The sequence below is a fragment of the Peromyscus eremicus genome, chromosome 13 (genome assembly GCF_949786415.1).
Source record: "Peromyscus eremicus chromosome 13, PerEre_H2_v1, whole genome shotgun sequence".
NCBI lineage: Eukaryota > Metazoa > Chordata > Mammalia > Rodentia > Cricetidae > Peromyscus > Peromyscus eremicus.
Genome location: NC_081429.1, coordinates 4,875,189 through 4,896,020, shown reverse-complemented (window position 1 = coordinate 4,896,020; position 20,832 = coordinate 4,875,189). Strand labels below are relative to the sequence as shown.

Here is a 20,832-nt window from a genome sequence, read left to right as displayed (position 1 = left end):
TTGTCTTTTCCTCCATTTCTTTAAGGGAATTTTTCATTTCCTCTTTAAGTACCTCTATCATAATCTTCATAAAGTCATTTTTATTATTTATGTATGTATTTATTTTGGTTTTCCCGAGACAGGGTTTCTCTGTGTAGTTTTGGAGCCTGTCCTGGAACTGGCTGGCCTCGAACTCACAGAAATCTGCCTGCCTCTGCCTCCTGAGTGCTGGGATTACAGGTGTGCGCCACCATCGCTTCTTGGCCTTTTGGCTAAGATCAAGTGTAGTATCTGTTCTTATCAGTTTAGTCAAGTCGTTTCAAATGTCGTTTTCTTGTGCGTTGGCTGCGTTGGTGTATTCAGGTCTTGCTGTGGTAGGACAGCTGGGCTCTGGTGGTGCCACATTGCCCCAGCTGTTGTTGATTGTGTTTTTACACTGGCATTTAGGCATCTGGGTTTGGGATGGTTAGTTCCAGTCCCTGATTCGGAGTTTATCTTTGTTAGATGGGCGTTTTGTTCCTTAGTTTTTGTTTCCTCTTTGGTTTTCTAAGTCTTTATGTGCTCGATTTCTGGAGGCTGGTGTGACCTCTGACCTAGCAGTGAGTCTCTGTCCAAGCTGGGAGTTGGCCTTCTGGAAGTTAGCTTGGCCTTTGGTGCAGCAGGTGTCCCTATTCTTCTGACTGTGTGGGCTGCCCCTGAGTGGCTGAAATTACTGGAACTGGGGACAGGGGCCAGCAGAGACAGGGGCACACGATCTGGGAAGGCCTGGGCTGCAGCCACATTACTTTTGAAGTAAACCAGTATTGTTCTTTTGTGGATTTCTTACCCAGGGTCATCCTGCCTGCCTGTCTGTCAGAATTATATATTTCCTGGTAAGCATAGAGTGGCACAGGACAGTGGCTGTGACAATGCCACTCCCTGTGAACTGCCTCGTAAAAACATGTTTGTTTGTTTGTTTGTTTTAATGTGGGAATTTGCCTGATTATCTGTGAACCAAGAATGTCTCTTTTAGTCCTAGGAATAGGGCCTAATTGGGAGCAATCTTAGCCAACAAATATTAACAGAACATATTCTTATCAAACCTAATCTCAGTTTATATCGGAGGCACAGTTTTTTGTTGTTGCTGTTGTTGTTGTTTCTGTACAGTTTCCAACAAGCCTAGCCAGTTCCTACTTACGCTGGAGTTACATCAGAGGCAGCCTTCCTTCAGCGGGATTCTACTCTGCACAGTTTTCTATCTCCTCAGTGAGGTTTTGGGGTTGCTGTTTTTCTCATTTTGCGTGTTTGTTTATTTTGCCTTTTCAAAAGGCAAATCATTAAAAGGCACCGAAGTTAACATCAACTCCGAGAAGCCACAAAAAGGAAGATTCCTGGGGAATCTCGGGTGAGGGAGATGATCCTGACTTTGGGAATTTTAGACCTCTTTGACTTGCCTTTGAAAACATCATTCATCTTTAATAATCCTCACCATGGCTTCTCCTTTTAGAACATTTTGTTAATGGAATTACATAACGGAAGGAAAGCCAGGCTCATCCCGGGCAGAGGCACAGTTTGCGAGAGGCCTCCCGTGTTTAATTTGTTTTGACGTTGATCTATTGAATTTGGGGGCCTGGGAGCATTCTGAAGTTGCCAGCAGAGTGAGAATCAGGCCAGGAATGTCAGACTGGGAAATGTCTCAAGGCTCCTTCTACACAGGTCTCTATACCGAGTTCACGGTAAATTCTGCACGCACACTGATCACCAGGGAGCAAGGCTGTGCCTGCTGGCGTCTGTCTCTCAGCGATGGAAGGCATCCTTCAGGAAAGAGCATCCTTCCAAGTGAAGGGTGAGGGTGTGACATGGTGCTAATTACTTCAGTATCTGTCCTGAGAGCCATGCTCTACACTGTATGCCACCTTCATCTACATGACATGTCCAACCCTTTGTAATTCTCACAAAGCTTTCTTTTTCTCACTCTTGCCAGAGCAAAAGTATGCCTCTCACCTCAAGGGGATAGTTTATTCTAGAACCAAATATGAGTGACCTTGGCCTGGGAACACAGATTGAAGTTTCTCCAGGTGTGTTCGTGGTACTAAGGGACTGGGAGTGAGGTTTGCTGGCAGGCAGACAAACAGGGAAAGAGTCCATGGCTGGTAAAGACGGTGAACTTCCAAGATGGCCAACTTCCAAGATGGCCGCCTTCTTCCTCTGCCTCCTGACCTGAGACAGAAGCCTGGCTGCTTAAACAAAGGCTTTGTGGGCCTTTTCTCCTTCCCGTAGCTACAACCCCACTCCTCTCCACCTCGCCAGCCCTACAACCCCCCACTTCCCTACCTTGCCACCCCCAACCCCTGCTGATGGACTGTATCAAGCATCTCAAGGCTGGATTAGGATGTGTTTACACAACAGTTGTGAGTCAATTGATCAATCACCCTCTTTCCTCAAACTGACCAACCTAAAGTAGGAGAGGAAGAGCCCTGGAAGACTAAAAACCCAGCCATCAAGGGGGGGCAGAACTTTGGCTTCCTTCCGCTTCCCCCTCTTCCCCTCAGAAGAGAGGAGAGGTGTGGGGGCCAGGCAGGACACAACACACAAATCCAAGGCTTGTCCTGCAGACGAGGGTGAAAGAATCTCCTTGCCACTAAATAATTAATGTAATTTAAAGCTTTTTTCAAAAGAAAGGTTAATAATCAGATCTTTCAGATTTGATAATATGTGAGAACAGCTGTGGTAGCTTTAGGTAATTTTATATTGTGATTTTTATATTTTTTTTACAATTTACATATGTAGGTTTTTTTCAATATAAACACTTGACATCATAATAATACATTTGTGATCACAGAATTGTTTCCTTTCTTCTCAAGAAATAAGTTTCAGAAGATGGATGGATAGCTCAGTGGTTAAAAACACTTGCTGCCCTTCCAGAGGGCCAGAGTTCACTTCCAGGCACCCATATCCAGCAGCTCACAAGCATCTGTAACTCCAGCTCCAAGGAGTTCTACACCCTCTTCTGGCCTCAATGGGCACCCACATCTGTGTGCACATACCTACACACACACACATCACATACACACACACATTAAAAAAGAAAATAAATCTTGTAAGAAAAACAGCAACCAAAAAACATGTTTAGAATTTAAAACTCAGGAATCTCTTTTAGCAGCAGAGGACAAATCAGTATTCGCAAAGCGTGCAGTCACCTAGCTCATCCAACTGAACGTTAAATTTAGTCTCTTGGCAGTCGAGGAAATAAGTGGCCTGTGACAAGTTCTGCCAGTCTCATTATGAGATAAGGCAAAGTCAACATGGTTTCTGGAAAGAAACATCCTCCTGACACTAGAATGTACGTGGAATCCATCAAACATGCTTATCCACCTTTGGGAGTAAAACACACATATCAGACACTGCCTTGGACTGATTGTACAAAAATGAAGGAATATTCTAGATAAGAGAATATGACTTCTTTACCACCTCTCACCAGCAGAACAACACATCAACAAAGCTTACGTCTTGCTTAAGAGGCTGTTGGGAGCAAACACACCAGTGTGTGTGACTCCAGAGAAGTCGCTGAAGACGGCTGCAAAGGAGATTTGGTGAACTCAGCCCCTGATACAGGAGGGCAGATGGGCTGTTGCAACCATTGTCTGCAAGGTTCTTAATGGTGAGGATTCAGGACAAGCAAACGCACTGAGCGCTAATCAGATACAGAGATCACCAACTGTGTGAGGGGATTTGCATATACGAAATGCCCGGTGTGGGCAAACCCGTGGTGAGGAAGCTGCCTGTTGTCAGAAGGGGTAGGGAATAACTTCTTAAAGGTGCAGGGTGTTCTTTGGGGACAATGAAAATATTTGGAACCATGTAGATTTCCAGATCACACATGCCATAAAAGTACCAAATGCCACTGAACGGTCCACTTTAAAGTCAATAATCTATTGTGAATTTTTTTCACCGAAAGCATGGAAGAAACAAAGCATAGGAGCAAAGACCAGACCCAAGCTCTTGTTTGCCTGGGCAGCCAAACAAGGAGATAAAATATCTTCCTGAGTGCTTATACAGCGTTCAGAGAGCTCCTGAGAGCTGCAGGTACAGCACGGAGGAGTTCACGCCTGCTGGCTGCTCTCCACAGACCCCACACTTCATCAGGATACGGTACAGTGGGTGGGGAGGACACCATCCTGATCATCAGCCTGATGTAGACAAGTCATGAGGCATCATCTGGAGCTCCTTCCTGGTTCTGCTACAGATCCCAAACAGAATCAAACAGGAACCTAGCTGGGAGCCTCCAGCTCCTTGGAATGCCACCAGATTGCTCCTGAATAATCCAGAAATGAGAGAGGAAGTCGGGAGAGAATGACAGAAGTTGGAAATGAATAAAAATGAAAACCGTGTCAGTGTGGGAAGGCTGCTTACAGGGGGATCTGCAGCACAGAGTAACCTCGTTGGAAATGAAGGAAGGTCTCCAAAGATGCCTGAGGCTTCTGCTTGAAGGAGATGGAGACAGAAGCCCACGATAGACCCAGAAGCAATCAACAAATTAGAGTATTGACATCAAATAAAGGAGAACACACATAAAGCCAAAATATTCGTTATTCAATATGGTTACCAGAATCACCAGGACCTAAAAAGGAACAACGGCAAAGCAAACAAACAAACAAACAAAAATCACCAAAAACTAACATTAGGGACAATGTAAAGACCTCTGGCGGTCAGCCCACAGGGGAAAAAGTCCTTTGCCCAGTCACTCCAACTCCGTGGGTCAACCTCATTGGATAGGCAGGCATGAATGGAATGCCAGGACACAGGAAGTATGATTGGGTTCCTTCAGGAACAGTGGGGCCCAGCCAGTGACATTTGTGATTTCCTTAGTTGTGGAAGCAGAGGTGGTCAGCTGGAGCAGGAAACGGCCCACCACAAACTCTCAGAGAGGTGTATGTGATGAGTGGGCATCTTCAGTGCTCACTTAAAGTGAGGGAGGTTTTTGGAAGGGGCTACAGCAAGCCGGTCAGTGCAGATCACGGCAGGGTAAGGCATTCTTGTTGCTTAGAGACACCCCCACCCATCCACCTCCACCCTACCCTGACATACACACACACACACACACACACACACACACACACACACACACAGTCCACATGCTTAGCCTTGAGGTGTAGGATTGCACCATGAACCACACTAAGCCTGTGAGCAGCACTGAAGGGAAGCATCCCTGGCAGCTGATGGCCACTGGGGTGCAGGACAGCTGGAGGAGGGCCCGGGCTAGATGTCTCCCCTAGGCGCCTCCTTCATCCTCTCTGCCCCAGGCTGGATCCAGTCACCAGTGGGGAGGGGAATCTACAAAGAGAGACTTTGAAAAGGCAGCTTGATAGACACAAGAGAGACAGACTGCCTTCTGAATCTCCAGCTCTCTTTTGACAGCAACAGAGGGGATGAGTGAGAGTCCCATTGTCTTCTACTGCTGGCTATCCTCAGTTTCATGGATCAGGCTGTTGCCATGTGAACTGCTTCACAATTACTACTTCCTCCCTGTCTTTCTGGGAGACAACTGTGCCACTCACCACCATTTTTGCTTTGAAACAGAAGAGCAGCAGGTTCCTGTTGAAAATAAGCCACTGTGTGGGGCTGAGTTTAACTCTGCGCCTGGCCGATTATGTTAGGAGCAACATGTCAGAGACATTTTGGAAAAACCATAACTTGGTCCTCTCAGGTGTCAGTCCTTTTCATACTGGCTTCGTAAGAACACCAGAATGGGCTGGCGCAGGTAGGGAAGGTGCTTGCTGGCAAGGCTGACGAGCTGTGTTCCATCTCTGGAACCCATGTGGTGGGAGCACTGATTCCTACCAGCTACTCTCTGACCTCAGCATGTGTCCCATGGCACACATACCCCAAACAAATGCATAAATGTTGTAAAACATCGTAGAGATCATCAGAAAACACAGCACACAAGTCAGCCCTGACTGTAAATAAGATAACTAACTCAGTTTCGCTAAATATGGATGAGCCCCTGGGCACTCTGGAATCACTGCTGTCAAGACATCAATAAATATCTATTTAAGGATAAACTCATTAAGAGTTAACATAGTGAATGAGAATCGGAAGCATGTTTACAGTGGTGGGTAAATCAATGTCCCATTGCTTAATTATGTCGGATTCTGAATTGCATTTCCTACCTCCAGAATAAACCTTACAAGCAGAACATTCAGATTAGAAAAAAATCAACACAGGATGGCAGGGAAAGCAGAGTTGACAGTGCTTCCATTAAGGAGACTCTTTAGGACAGGTCACAAACAGGTACGGCCAAACCAAAAGACAGGTCAAGTTTGGGCACATACTAGGTGGTTGAGGGAGGGGAGATGTCCCAACTCCATGGCTAACCACTGAGGTTTTGCATCACAGACAGACCCAAAGGAACTCAGATTCTTCCAGCCTAGGGGTGGAAACCAGTGTTCTGCAGAATCCTCCAGATCACAGGCCAAAAGAGAAGAGCTGGTGTCCCTACTGCCCTAACTGCCAATTTGACACACTGTAGAATCACCTGAGAATCTCAGTTGAGGGATTGCCTAGATCATAATGGCCTGTGGGCATGTCTATGGGGGGTTGTCTTTACCATTAATTGATGCAGAGAACCCAGCCCACTGTGGGAGGCACCATTCCCTAGGCAGGTAGTCCTTGGCTATATATATACATCCAACTAGACATCAATAAGTGAGCTAGCAAGTAGCATCCTACATTTCTGCTGTGCTTCCTTGGCTGTGAGTTCACTGGTTAGAAGAGGGACTTTGCTATTCAATGCAGCACCAACATCAGTGTCTGTCCCATCATAAGGACTGCCCTAAACCAAGGAACAGGTGCATCAAACCCCAGAAGCATCAGAACGGGAGTCAGGCCACCCAATAGTGAAGACCACCGACCTGTCTTTGATCAAGGCTCTGAGCCTCATATTTAGAGTAACACTGCAGCAATAAGGCATTAGGAGGCATTCCTGTGTGAGTGCCCATGAGCATCCTCTCCCCGATACCTAGGGACCGATTGATGGGAAGGTTGCTGTGTATCTTCATGGCCTGTGATCCCTCTCCATCACTCTACGCCTTTGCTCTGCCTGTAGTTCTCTATGGCCTCTTAGACACGGAGATATTTTAGGCCATTCATTTCTTAACGGTTAGCTCAAAGACATTTTTGTTGCATCTGAAAACATAAAAACTTCCCATCTTGTTTCTGGATCCCATCTCTGTTCTGGGATATCTGCACTGGTAGATGAGGAGGCCCATTGTAGGTCGGCAGGACTTCTTGATGTCTTTTGTTTTTGTGTCTCGTATTATATCTATGTATTCTTTATCACCAGCAGCTCTGATTCATGGATCGGATGTCCATGGTCAGCCTCATGCTTCTGTTATTATATTTTATTTTTCTCATCTTTTTAATCTCTTTATTCATTTCCTCTGGGATCTGATAAGGTCACTCAGGTTCATCATTGGCTTCACTGATTTAATTTCCTCCCACTCTGAGCCTGACTTCTCTCCTTCCGGTGTGGGTTTAATATCTGCCTGCACTGCGGCTTCTGTCCGTAGCTCATTGCTGGGACCGCACTCCCTCTGTGCTGGGACCGCACTCCCTCTGTGCTGGGACCGCACTCCCTCTGTGCTGGGACCGCACTCCCTCTGTGCTGGGACCGCACTCCCTCTGTGCTGGGACCGCACTCCCTCTGTGCTGGGACCACACTCCCTCTGTGCTGGGACCGCACTCCCTCTGTGCTGGCCCATGGCAGGGAGCTAAGCAAGAGCTAGGCCACCTTGGCCACATACCTATGGTTTCCAAACTCTGCCTTTCATGATGCTGAGATCAGGCTGTTCCCTGTCCTGGTTGTATTCAGCAGTGGCTTTTCAGAATGTGCCTGGCCCCGAGAGGCTCAACTCACAGGCATCATGTGACTCCATTTTGAGTTCAAATACAGGCAGCATGACTCTGTCCCACTTGTTAGGCATGTAAACAACACCAACTGTTATTGCTCTTGCAAAGGACCCAGGTTTGATCCCCAGAACACTTATGGGGACTCACAACAGTATAACTCCAGTCCCAGGAATTCCAACACCCTCTTGTAGCCTCTGAGGGTACTGCACACACATATACATGCAGGCAAAACACCCATATACATAAAATTTTATATGTATGAAATCTCCATTCAGTAAAACAGACCTGAGAACTTACAGAACACACCAGACCAAGAAGGGAGCTACATTCTCACCTGGACCCGTAAAGAGGCAGACACCTAACACTGTGATAGTCCTTCAAGTGGTCCAAACAGGCAGAGAACTCCTGACTACCTCAGCGGCTTCAGCTTGGTTCCATTCCCACCACTGATACACCTATTCAAATCGCTATCCATCTGTCAGGACATTTGCTCATCAAGACCTTGTCCTGACCTTTGTCTCTGTGGCCTCCACAGTCTGTAGCTCAACTTTACCTTAAGCATAGGTTCAAGCCTGTCACCTTGTGGATCAGAATTGCCTGCAGCTCTCCAGAAGACTTTGTTATCTATCCCCCACCCCAACACCCCAGAAATCTTCTTTGCATCCATCAGCCTTCTGCCTCTACTTCTAAGAAGGACTTTATGATCACTTTGGGGCCTACTTGACCCTTTTACAATCACTCTGTGACCTCCATATACATCTATAAATGATCACAATTATTGTGGCATGTAATGTTTGGTGTGGGAGTTAATACTAGTAACCAGGATTGAGAGAAAAGAACTTGTGTTGACTGACAGCCAGCTGTCAAGGGAACTCAGGATTACTTGGCAAACTTCAGACATGAAACCAATGCAGCTTCTGGATTTATTGCTATTCTGTCAGTCTTGATATTATAGAAAGACACAAACATGTCTGTATTTTTGGCATAGGTCAAGACACATGGAACATGCTTGTTACATGGGAAGTCTTTTCCCTGAGTGAAGGAAGCTGTGGTCAAAAATCAGAAATGGAGACCTTTAGGGCTAAGCAGATGTGTGTGATGAGGAAGGCCACTGGGTAGAAGGACAGTCTGAACTATACATCAGATGTGTCCACAGAAGCTGAGGACCCCAACATCTTGGTGATGAGACCGTGCTTTTAAATGTTAGAACAACTCGGAAATCCAAACACAAAATGTTTTCTAACTGAAATCCTATGCCTAGCTCTGGTTTACAGCAAAGACTTGTCAGGAAAGCCTTCTCCTGTGGGGCAGAACTTTTCCTGCAGTTCTACGCTGTCCCTGCAGAGTCAGGTGGGAGTAGAAAAGGCCTTCAGAAACACCTTGATGGGAGACGGGGTGTTTAGGTGTGTCTATGCCTCCCACTGCCAGCATGTGAGGAGGCTCTTCTGGCTTTGCTAAAGGATGCATCCAGTGATGCTGAGAATGGTCCATACAGGGCCAGTGATGCTGAGAATGGTCCATACAGGGCCAGTGATGCTGAGAATGGTCCATACAGGACCAGTGATGCTGAGAATGGTCCATACAGGGCCAGTGATGCTGAGAATGGTCCATACAGGGCCAGTGATGCTGGGAATGGTCCATACAGGGCCAATGACGCTGAGAATGGTCCATACAGGGCCAGTGATGCTGAGAATGGTCTATACAGGGCCAATGATGCTGAGAATGGTCCAAACAGGGCCAGTGATGCTGAGAATGGTCCATACAGGGCCAGTGATGTTGAGAATGGTCCATACAGGGCCAGTGATGCTGAGAATGGTCCATACAGGGCCAATGATGCTGAGAATGGTCCATACAGGGCCAATGATGCTGAGAATGGTCCATACAGGGCCAGTGATGCTGAGAATGGTCCATACAGGGCCAGTGATGCTGGGAATGGTCCATACAGGGCCAATGATGCTGAGAATGGTCCATACAGGGCCAGTGATGCTGAGAATGGTCTATACAGGGCCAATGATGCTGAGAATGGTCCATACAGGGCCAGTGATGCTGAGAATGGTCCATACAGGGCCAGTGATGCTGAGAATGGTCCATACAGGGCCAGTGATGTTGAGAATGGTCCATACAGGGCCAGTGATGCTGAGAATGGTCCATACAGGGCCAATGATGCTGAGAATGGTCCATACAGGGCCAGTGATGCTGAGAATGGTCTATACAGGGCATTGCCCTCACGCAGACAGGCCAAGCTCAATGTGCATCGGTCTGCAAGGCATACGCTTCATGTATGCTCTTAAGGAATGTTCGTGATTTCCATGATTGTAACTCTTCATGTTTGAAAGCTGCATGGCTTGTACTGTGTTTGTGTGATCTGTCCTGCTCTCAGGACACACCAGGCCAAATCAGTGTCTACTCCTGCTTCTTGCTTCATTCTCCTCCTCTTCCTCTTCCTCCTCCTCCTCTTCCTCCTCTTCCTACTTTTCCTCCTCTTCCTTCTTCTTCACTTACTTTTTTTTAAAGACAAGATTCTCACTACTTAGCCCAGGCTGGGCTTGAGCTCATTTTGTAGCTCAAGCTAGCCTTGGATTCTAACGACCAGCTTTTCTCTTGGTTGCGGAGGCAGAGCAGCCAAGGTCAGCTCTGGACCTGTGGCCACAGTGGGTATCTGGTTTCCTGCTGGGTGTAAGCCAAGCCAATGTGTTTTCTCCGATTTACAGATAAAAACAAACAAACAAAAAACTGATTCAGAAGAAGGCAAGGATTTACAAATAACTGGGTTAGCAAGATGAGGATGGAAAGTTCCATATGATGTTTGATAACTCGGGCACTATCCAGACACTGGGAGGCAATGGTTTGAACGGAGTGATAAAAATGGAAATGAGTTTAAAGCAGCTATAAAGGAGATGAAAGATTCATGTGGAGGAAGTAAACAACCGTGCCACACAGACTATGGAAGCAATTTTCAAGATACGATAGAGGATTAGATGTACTGAAGGGCTTCGATAAGCGAGGAACAAAAAATATAATCAAATATAAAAAGGACCAGTGAGTAAGAACAGCCAATACTCAAATAAAGAAATCCAAGCAATCTGCCCATTTTCTGCAGTGTAGAGATCTAATTTTTAAAATAGTTTTAGTTTTATTTACGTGTGCATATGCAAGCCTTTGTGAGAGCAGGTGCCTGAAGAGGAGGGACCCCTGGGCCTGGAGTTATAGATGGCTGATTGTGAGCCACCTGATGTGGGTGCTGGAACCTAACGTGGGTCTTCTGGAAGAGCAGCAAGTGTTCTTAATCACTGAGCCATCTCTCCAACCCCTTGGAAATCTTTGTATTCATTGATGATAAAAGTCCACTCCTTCCAGGGGGTGAGTGTGAAATTCTACAACCTTTAACAAATGTAACCACAGACCACCAGACTGTTCTGGAAGAGGTCCTGTAGACCGGTATGTCTTAAGTTGCATTAAGAGAGAGAACAGACATGACCATAGATCCATTTCAAACCTACAAAAGGATCTCTTCGCTATTCTAAGTGAACACAAAATACCTCCCAGCTGCTTTTCTGGGAACGGTGAAGAATGTATCTAACACATCTGTAGCTACAGACCACGTGCCCAAGATTGAGGTGCTGTGTCCCAGCAAGGACACCATACAGCTAAGCAAGCACCACTGGGCAAGATCTTTTCAATCCATGGTCAGCCTCCAGGGAAATTCTGGATGGGAATCAACACCACGCACTTTTAGGTCTTTAAAAAAATAGCACCAATTTCTGTTTCTACCCATCCTTCTAGAATCTAACAGCGGTTTCCGCTGAGTTTGTTGACAGGTTTATTCATGGGGTATGGGGGGGGGCAGTTTAGAGGGCTCTTTGTTTGCCTTGCCCCTCAATAGTTCCCACTTCTAAGCCAAGAAACCAGTCCTGAAAAGGTGAAAATTTCCAATCATATATGACACTGGTCCTCAGCCTACCAGCACCAACCAGAGGATCTAACATGAACTAAACTGGGTGAGGACTAACTTTGGACCTGTCACTAGGGTGGTTTCATGATGTTGTTAAGGTCCTGGTATCACTGGTAACCAGGACACTATACCAACAGTTCCTAGCATTAGTGGGTGTCCTTTCCAGGTGTAACTGAGGACAGGACCCTGTGGGGGGTGAAAGGGAGTTATCATGTGTGTTTATCACAGCATTGCAGTTTCTTTCTCCTGGCAGCCTGTCTTTCCTTCTATAGCTGGATTATGGCTCCTGAAATGGGCACTAGGAAAAGGCTATGCCTGTAATTGCTGTGAGATGTCTTTCTGTATGCTGTGAATATGTGCTGCTCTGATTGGTTAATAAATAAAGCCATTTGGCCTACGGCAAGGCAGCTTAGAGGCAGGCAGGAAATCCAAACAGATAGACAGGAAGAGAAAGGAGAGGCAAGGAGATGCTGCTAGCCGCCGACAGAAGCAAGATGTAAAGGTACTGATAAGCCATGTGGCAAAGTATAGATTTATAGAAATGGGTTAATTTAAGATATAAGAGCTAGCTAGCAAGAGGCCTGCCATAGACCATACAGTTTGTAAGTAATATAACCCTCTGTGTGTTTAACTGGGTTCGAGCGGCTGCAGGACCAGTGGGACACAGGAAAACTTCAGCTACATATAATGGTGGTTTCCTTTAGCCTACTTGTTGCCATTCTTCATTCTGTGGATTTCACAGACTGATGTTAACATTCTCAGCTGCTTTCACTCTCTTGAGTGATTATTTAAGATAGTTATTTTTGGCTACAGGGGTGGCTCAATGGGTAAGGCTACTGCTGTGCAAGCATGAAGACCTGAGTTCAAATCCCTAGAACCCATGTAAAACTGGGGCGGGTAGAGTGTGTCAACCAGTCCCACTGTCCCTACAGTGAGATGGAGGTAGCTACAGGAGGCTCCCTGGAAGCTGGTTGGCCAGCTAGCCTAGGATGCCCAGAGACAGACATCAAAATGATCCTGCCTCAAGCAAGGTGAAAAACAAAGACCCAGGTCCTGTGATGATCACGTCTACCACTTGCAAATGCAAATGCAAATGCACACACACACACACACACACACACACACACACACACACATAAACACACATGCATACAGAGATAATTTTTTTTAAGTATCAAAAAATGTACCATAACTTATCCAAACCTATTGTCATTTTTAGAAGGAGCCTCAGTTTTAGGTGTGAATTTCTAACTCTTTGTGAATCAGCCTGTGTTGTCTGCCTGAGGAGAAACAAGACAGAACGTGGTCAAAGCACAGGGCGTCTGAAGTGCACGGGGCTGGAGCGGGCAGCCGGCCTTTCTCAGGGCAGGACATGCAGTTTGATATTAGGGCTCCTCTGCTGGGGGTCAGGTGGGAAAAGGGTCACCAGGTCAGCTGGCGGTCCCCAGCTCCTGCCCAGCATCCCTGACAGCCCAGTGCCCCCCCCCCTGGCTCCCCCAAACCACGGGATTGCTCCTGTTCTGGGCACAGCACATGTGGAAGGTGAGTGTTCTCGGGGCCTGAACCGTGAGCCCGAAGCAGCCGCTGCCTGTGAGAGGATGAGACACGGCGTTTGGTGCCTGCCTCTCTGTTTCACTGTTGGTTTTACTTTGATATAAGATTCTAATTTACATGATTTTAGGGTGTTGTGAAATGTGTCCTGAGCCCGCATTTGAACTGTACCCTTTAGAGATGTTTGTATTCCTATTCAGCTCTCAAATCGGCTGCCATCAGTTCTCTTAGCTGTCTCTCACAGTTTTTAAGCGGCGATCGTCCTTGTTCCTCATCTCACATCTGTGTTCCTTTTCGGATTTAATGGTTTATCCTGTTTTACCGACATTTGGCTGAAGTGCTGTTTGGTTTTGTTGCTTTGTTATTGTTTCATTTTTATCTTATTAATATCTCCTTTCATGGCTTATCTTTCCTTTGTTCCATTTTTTTTTTAGACTTGAGTGGGATTTTTTTTCATTTTCTGACTTGAACACACTCATCTACTTAAAAATTATTTTAATAAATGCATTAAGGGTATAATTTAAAACCCAAGTACTAATTTCTCTACATCTTTCAAGATCTGAAGAAAGCAGCATTTTCATGCTGTTCATTTGAGATACTCTGTAATTTTTATTGTGAATTTTTACTTAATCTGAGTTATTAATAAATGTAGTTTAAACCATTCCTTATCTGAGAGGGTAAGTTTTGTTCATCAGGAGATTGTTCAAGTTGATTTCCATTTAATTGCATGTTTGCTAGCTAATATGATCTGTATTTTATGGAATTTTTTGCAATTTAATGCATGTCCATTATTTCTTGAAAACAATGTTTCTTCTGTATTTTGGGGATAATAGGAGATTCTATATACATATGTACTCGTGTGTGTGTGTGTGTGTGTGTGTGTGTGTGTGTATGTGTGCAAATCAGGGGTCACCCTCTGGTATTGTTCCTCAGGTGCCATCCACCTTGTTCAGCAGGCGAGGCTGGATGGCCAGTGACTCTCAGAGATGTGTCTGTTTCTGCTTCCCTGGTACGGTCCTGGGGTTACAAATGTGTGCCCACACCCAGCCTTTTCATGTGGGTTCAAGCACTTTACCAGCTGAGCTGCTGCCCAACTCCCCACATCCCATTCATTTACATTTTGTTAGCTATTAACTTCCACCTCAAGTATTTGTTGATACATCAGTTTCTAATGCGTTTGGGTCCAATTCTTCCCTAAGCTTCTTATCTCTGCACTTGGGGAGGCTGAAGCAGGAGGATCCTGGGTTGGATTATAGTCTGAGATTTATAGTTAAATCCTGTCTTGGGGGAAAAAATTCTCCCAGTACTTGGCACATTTTGAGACAGTTTGTCAAGGGCACACAGACGCAGGACTCTCCCTATCGGGTTGTTATGTCAGCAGCACACGATGTCTGCCTTTGTCCTCCATGACGCCCTTTGCCTCAGATTCTACCTTGTCTTTTATCAAGGTTGTTATCCTAATTTTGTTCATTTGTAAAGTATACTACTTCTTTTTTATGTAAACTTTTCTATGGAATTTTATAATTATCCTGTGGGCTTCTTATAATTGAAGCTAACTAGTTATATTTTTAAGATTTATTTTTACTTTCTGTAATGATTTTAATGAGAATGACCCCCATAGCCTCATATATTGGAATGCTTGGTTACCAGGGAGTGGCACTATTTGAAAGGATTAGAAGGATTAGGAGGTGTGGCCTTGTTGGAGGAAGTGTGTCACTTGGGGTGGGTTTTGGGGTTTTAAGCTCCCATGCCCAGAGTTACTCTCTTTGCCTATGGATGAGGGTGTAGTTCTCAACACTTCTCCAGCACATGCCTGCTATGCCTGTCACCATGCTTCCCACCACGATGACCATAGGCCAACCCTCTGAAACTGTAAGCAAGCCTCCAACTAAATACTCTCTCTTACAATTGTTGCCTTGGTCATGGCATCTCTTCACAGCAATAGAACAGTAACATGAATCTTAAAATGGTCTTTTAATAAAAAAAAAAAAAAACCAAAACCAGATATTGGGGTAAATGTTGAAAGATCAGAGAGACAAAGGAACAAGCCACCTCTTACCTCGTTAACTCCATGAATCCTATGATTCAAAGCCTCTGAGTCCTTGGTCTAAAAAGCTTCAGCCAAAAAAGCCTTTAATTCCTGTCTCCTCATGCCTTATAATACCTTTCTCTGCCCAGCTATATCACTTCCTTCTTAGCACTGGGATCAAAGGCATGTGCTTCCCAAGTACTGGGATTAAAGGTGTGTGCCACCACTGCCTGGCTCTGTTTCTCTCCTAGACTGAATCAATCTCATGCAATCCAGGGTGGCTTTGAACTTACAGAGATCCAGATGGATCTCTGCCTCCCAAGTACTAGGATTAAAGGTGTCACTGCCTGGCATCTATGTTTAATCTAGTAGCTTGTTCTGTTCTCTGATCTTAAGGCAAATTTTATTAAGATACACATATATCACCACATAGAGCAGTGACTAAGATACTTTCGTTTGTGTCTGCATGTGTCTGTGTGGCTGTGTGTGCAGTGTCTACGGAGACTTGAGGAGGGAGTCAGATCCCCTAGAGATGAGTGACAAGCTGTTATAAGCTGACAGATGTGGGTGCTGGGAACCAAACACAGGTCCTCTGGAAGAAAAGTGCATTCTCTTAACTTCTGAGCCATCTCTCTGGCCCCTAGCTAGATTTTTAAACATCAGGTATGAGCCTGATCTTTCTTTTAACTGACTAGTATACTCCTTCTGTGTCTGCTGACGCTGTGGTGTGTGCAGACTCCCCTCCCCTGCCTTCTGGTGTCTTCTGCCTCTCACCCTTTCTCTTTCCTCCCTCCCCCTTTTCCTTCCCATTATTGAGACAATGAAAATTTTCTACATTCCTTCTTTGCTCCTCTGTTGACAAGAAGCCACAGATTGTATATTCATTGATTTGGTGACAACCGTTAAAATTTTGACTCAACTACAAGATCTTTTCTTGCAAAATTTGCAATAATTTAATTATCTCCCTTTAAATTTCAGCAAGAATTTTGTCATGATTCTACCATCAAAAGACTCCGCACCCTCAAGACTTTTTATCTTATCCTCTTTAATTCACCTTTTCTTTTTATTTACTTTATTTGGAGTGCCAATATGGGTCACACATTTGAAGGTCAGAGGACAATTTGTGGGTGTTCTCTCCTTCCACCTGTGGGTTCTTCAGATTTAACTCAAGTCACCAGCCTTGGTGGCAAGAGTCTTTACACACTGAGCCATCTTGCCTGCCCCTTTTCCTGCACGTACACACACACACACACACGTACACACACACACACATGTACACACACACACACACACACACACACACGTACACATACAGGCACACACACATGCATGCATGTATGCGTGCCCACCCCCAAACTGGGTACTTGGCTTAATAAAGGCACACACATAGGAGATCACAGAGCTGGGGTGTGGCTCGTAGTAGAGTGTTCACATAGTAGGTGTGAGGCTCTGAATTAAGTTCCCCAGTACTAGAAATGAGAGAGAGAGAGAGAGAGAGAGAGAGAGAGAGAGAGAGAGAGAGAGATTGTCAGATTGTTCTTCTAGATGAGGCTTAATGGGTGATTATCAGATACTCAGTACATAGTAAGTTTTGCCCCACATGCACAGCTTTACAATCAGCAATGAACTGTACTTACTGCTATAGTTTGCATTGACTTTGAGCTCACTGATGACTTCCACACACCCTGCCACCCTCTACGCTCACCTTTATTTATTTATTCTACCGGAATGTATTGCCGTTCTTGGTTCAGTGCAACAAGAACAGCATTAACTAAACAAAAACAGCAGGACTTTTCTTAAAAGCTATCAGAGAGTTTACAGAATCCCAAAGAGGCATCCAGAACAGCAGCCTGGGCTGTTTCTGGGAAAAACTGTCCAAACCACAGATATGACATGACAGCAAGCACTCAGCATGGTGGCTTCCACCTCTGTCACTTTTAGGTGGTCTTCACGGTCCCACGCTGGCGAGACAGATCAGTGGACAAAGGCGCTCTCTGCCACATGGTGGGAGAGATCCAACTCCCCTACAAGTTGTCCTCTGACCTCTACGTGTACACTCACACATCCACCCACACATGCGTGTGCAAACACATACACATACACACACTTAATTAATTAGTTAATTAATTAAAGAAAAGGAAAAAAGCGTCCCTTTCCACTTGGATGGGATAGCAGCATTGCTTTTGGGGGTTGTCTGAGCATCCTGTCCTCTTCCGGTCATTTCCTCCAACACAGGTGACAGAGTGGCACTCTGATGGATGCTCTACACCTCAGTGTGCCAGCAGTGCTGCCTGCCTAGGTGCTGCCCAGACTCCTTCAGCCTAAGCCTCTGCTCTCTCAGGCACCTGCCTCCGACTCGAGCAGTTGGACTTTTTCCTTTCTATTTTTTCTTTCTTTAGAAGGTCCTGGTTTTACGGCACTACAAGATGCTCCAAACAGCCTGTCTGTGTTCTCCCCCACTCTCGGAGTTGGCCACTTTGCCATGGATCGCTGGCTCTTTGGTTAGAGACAGGCATTTGAAACCCAGTTCTGAGGGCTGTGTATGCTGCTCAGCCACACCTCACAGCCTGTCCTTAGACTGGAGTTAGTGTTGACAACCACATCCAATCGTAGCTTTGTACTTTGTCTCAGGCTTTAAAAGACAAATGTCTCTCTCTTGTCAGCTGCAACATTAATCACCAAGCTGGGGACATCAGTTCTCTAATCCGCATTTGGGAACTATTCCGTATTTGTTGTGTTGCGATAATACATCGTTCATCTTTGAATTCTCAGTGAGAATTCTGAGAACAGTTAAGTCACAGTCCATCATCACGACCTTGGAGAAAATTGAAAGATGCCCTGGCCCAGAAGTGCAGCTGACTGGCAGGGTGCCCCTGAGCATGTGCAGGTTTGTGGGCTTCTTCCAGGAACCCTTCACTATCCCCTGAGAAGGGAGCTCTGCAATAAGAAGGCACTGTCTTCAGGAGCTGGGAGGGAGGCAGCTGTGTGGTGGAGAGACAGTTAAAGTACCAAGAAGTCAGGGAAGAGACACGGAGAGGCAGGGGGGCATTTGGTTACTTGGCCTAATAAATGCACACACGAGAGATTCACAAAGCTGGGGTGTTGCTCAATAGTAGAGTGTTTACCTAGTGGGTGCAAGGCACTGAGTTAGGTTCCCCAGTAGCAGAGATGAGGGAGAGAGAATGAGATTGTCAGCCTGTTCTTATAGATGAGGCTTAATGGGTGAATAGTAGATACTCAATAAATAATAAGTTTGTCGGCATGAGCTCATATTTCTTAGGCTGAAGTAAGTATCAGGAATAGCTAAGACAGTGACATTGACCTCCACTATGAAGGCAGCCTTTGTGTGTGTGTGTGTGTGTGTGTGTGTGTGTGTGTGTGTGTGTGTGTGTGCATGAGCATGTGAGACACAAACCCAGGCATCAGTTGACACAGGACTATCATCTCCACATTCTCTATGAACGCACCTCAGACACTACACGGCAGCAAGGCCTGCTCACACCTGCCCTCTGCTGTATCAGCTCCATCCTCACTTACCACAGGCAGAGCCTCAGGATCTCCAACCCTGCTGACTGCCAGTAAGTCCAGCGAGGCTGAGGTCCACACTGCAGCTGTGGATATGACAAGGAGCAAAGGCTGGTGGGAGCACTCTGTAGCAAAGCAGGCTATTTGAATATCATGCACTTTTCTTGGAAGGGCAGCCACCACCAAGACAGAGGAGCACATATGTGTGCCTTTGGAAATAAGGTCTGCCTGCCTGGCAGGCTCAGGAGACAACATCTCAACTACATAGGATCAGGTGAACCAATGGTACAGAGACTGGTACAGAATGGGGCACTGCATGAAGTATGCCCAACGAGGTTGAGAAAGGCTCCCGCCTGGGTCCATGTGCCTAAGGCTTGAAAGGCATAGTGGTGAGGTCAAGTCTATTAGTGAGTCTGTTGGGTTCACATCAGAGCCCAGTTCCAAGCCACACTCATCTTGGCCCTCCAGTATGCAACAGTGATTCAAGAGATTGAGTACATCTCGACACATTATCAAATACTGTCTTCCACCTAGAATCCCACATGTCCCCTGTCCCCATGAACACCTCAGGAGTCATGAATGCATTGGCTAAGTATGATGGACTTGTTCTAGAGCAATGGCTCTCCATATGCAGGTCGCAACCCCTTTGGAGGTCAAAAAGCCCTTTCACAGGGGTCAGCTAAGACCATTGGAAAACACAGATATTTACATTATGATTCGTAACAGCAGCAAATTACAGTTATGGAGTAGCAATGAAAATAACTTTATGGCTGGGGACCATCACAACCTGAGGAATGGTATTAAAGGGTCGAAGCATTAGGAAGGTTGAGAACTACTGCTCTAGAGCCTCCATGTCAGAACTCACTGGAACCCAAGAACAGGGCAAGTTAAGTTGCCATGTGCAGTTGTGAAGTCTGTGTACTGAACAAAGGCACCCGGCCAGGGCAGCCAGAGTTCGCTGAAAGCCAGGTGGAGCTTGACTCACCCACAGTGTTCTCCGGTTCAGGTGTGAGTCAATCAGAAGGGACATTTGGGGGACAGTATTTGTAACCATGCAAACACTCTTGCCGTGAGCTGGCACCTTGACTGAAATTATACGTGTAAAACAAATGAGCTCCCAGCTAATCTTGAAGCAAACCCAGATCTGAGTGCCTTTGAGCTAGGAAGAAATTGTCAACTTAATTATGTTCATTAGAAAAGACCTTTATGGAGAGATTCCCTAAGAGGCTGAAAAAATAAGCTTGCCCTGGACCATGGGAGGGTATGTTTAATGTCAGCTTTCTATTTTTCTTTCCCTAGAGGCTTTTCCTTTGAGTTTACAAAATCTGAAATCTAAACAATGAGAATAATATTTACTCTCTCTCTTCAGCGAACAAAATTTTAATATCCTACTGTTTCCTGTAAATCTCAGCGATGTCCCCAGCCAGGGCAGAGGTGAACCAATCAGGCAGATGCCGTCAGATGAGGGCCCTGTTTCTGGCACAGATGGAGAGCCTGCCGTGAAGTGTGGAGTGGCGTGCTGTGGTGCACACTTAATGGGCACACACACAGAGCTGGCTTTGAGTTGACATCCCCTGTCCACATGCAAGGGCCCTCACTTAGACATGGTTGCTGTTGTCTTCCTGCTCGGCGTGGCTCAAAAAGATTTCCTTTGTTGGGCTGAGGACTGTCCAGTGCTTCAGTACATTCCTGTATCTAAGGAATGTCTTCAAGAAAGCTGAGGAGGACCAAGAAGACTCATCAGTCTTCTCAAGGACCACTGGGTAGCCTTGGAATACACAGTATGTTCCATCTGACTCCCACATCCTTAGAACTCCACATGGACAAAGGGATACAGCTACTGTGTTGGAATGACAGCCACCTTGGGATCTATGTCCCACTACATCCTGGTGGCCATGTGGAAGAAACA

The 20,832-nt window shown here is 45.9% G+C and overlaps 1 pseudogene; it reads left to right on the top strand.

Annotated features, from left to right (window-relative positions):
• Nucleotides 1–231: 231 nt before the first annotated feature.
• LOC131923732 (U2 spliceosomal RNA) lies at nucleotides 232–397 on the top strand (annotated as a pseudogene).
• Nucleotides 398–20,832: the final 20,435 nt, after the last annotated feature.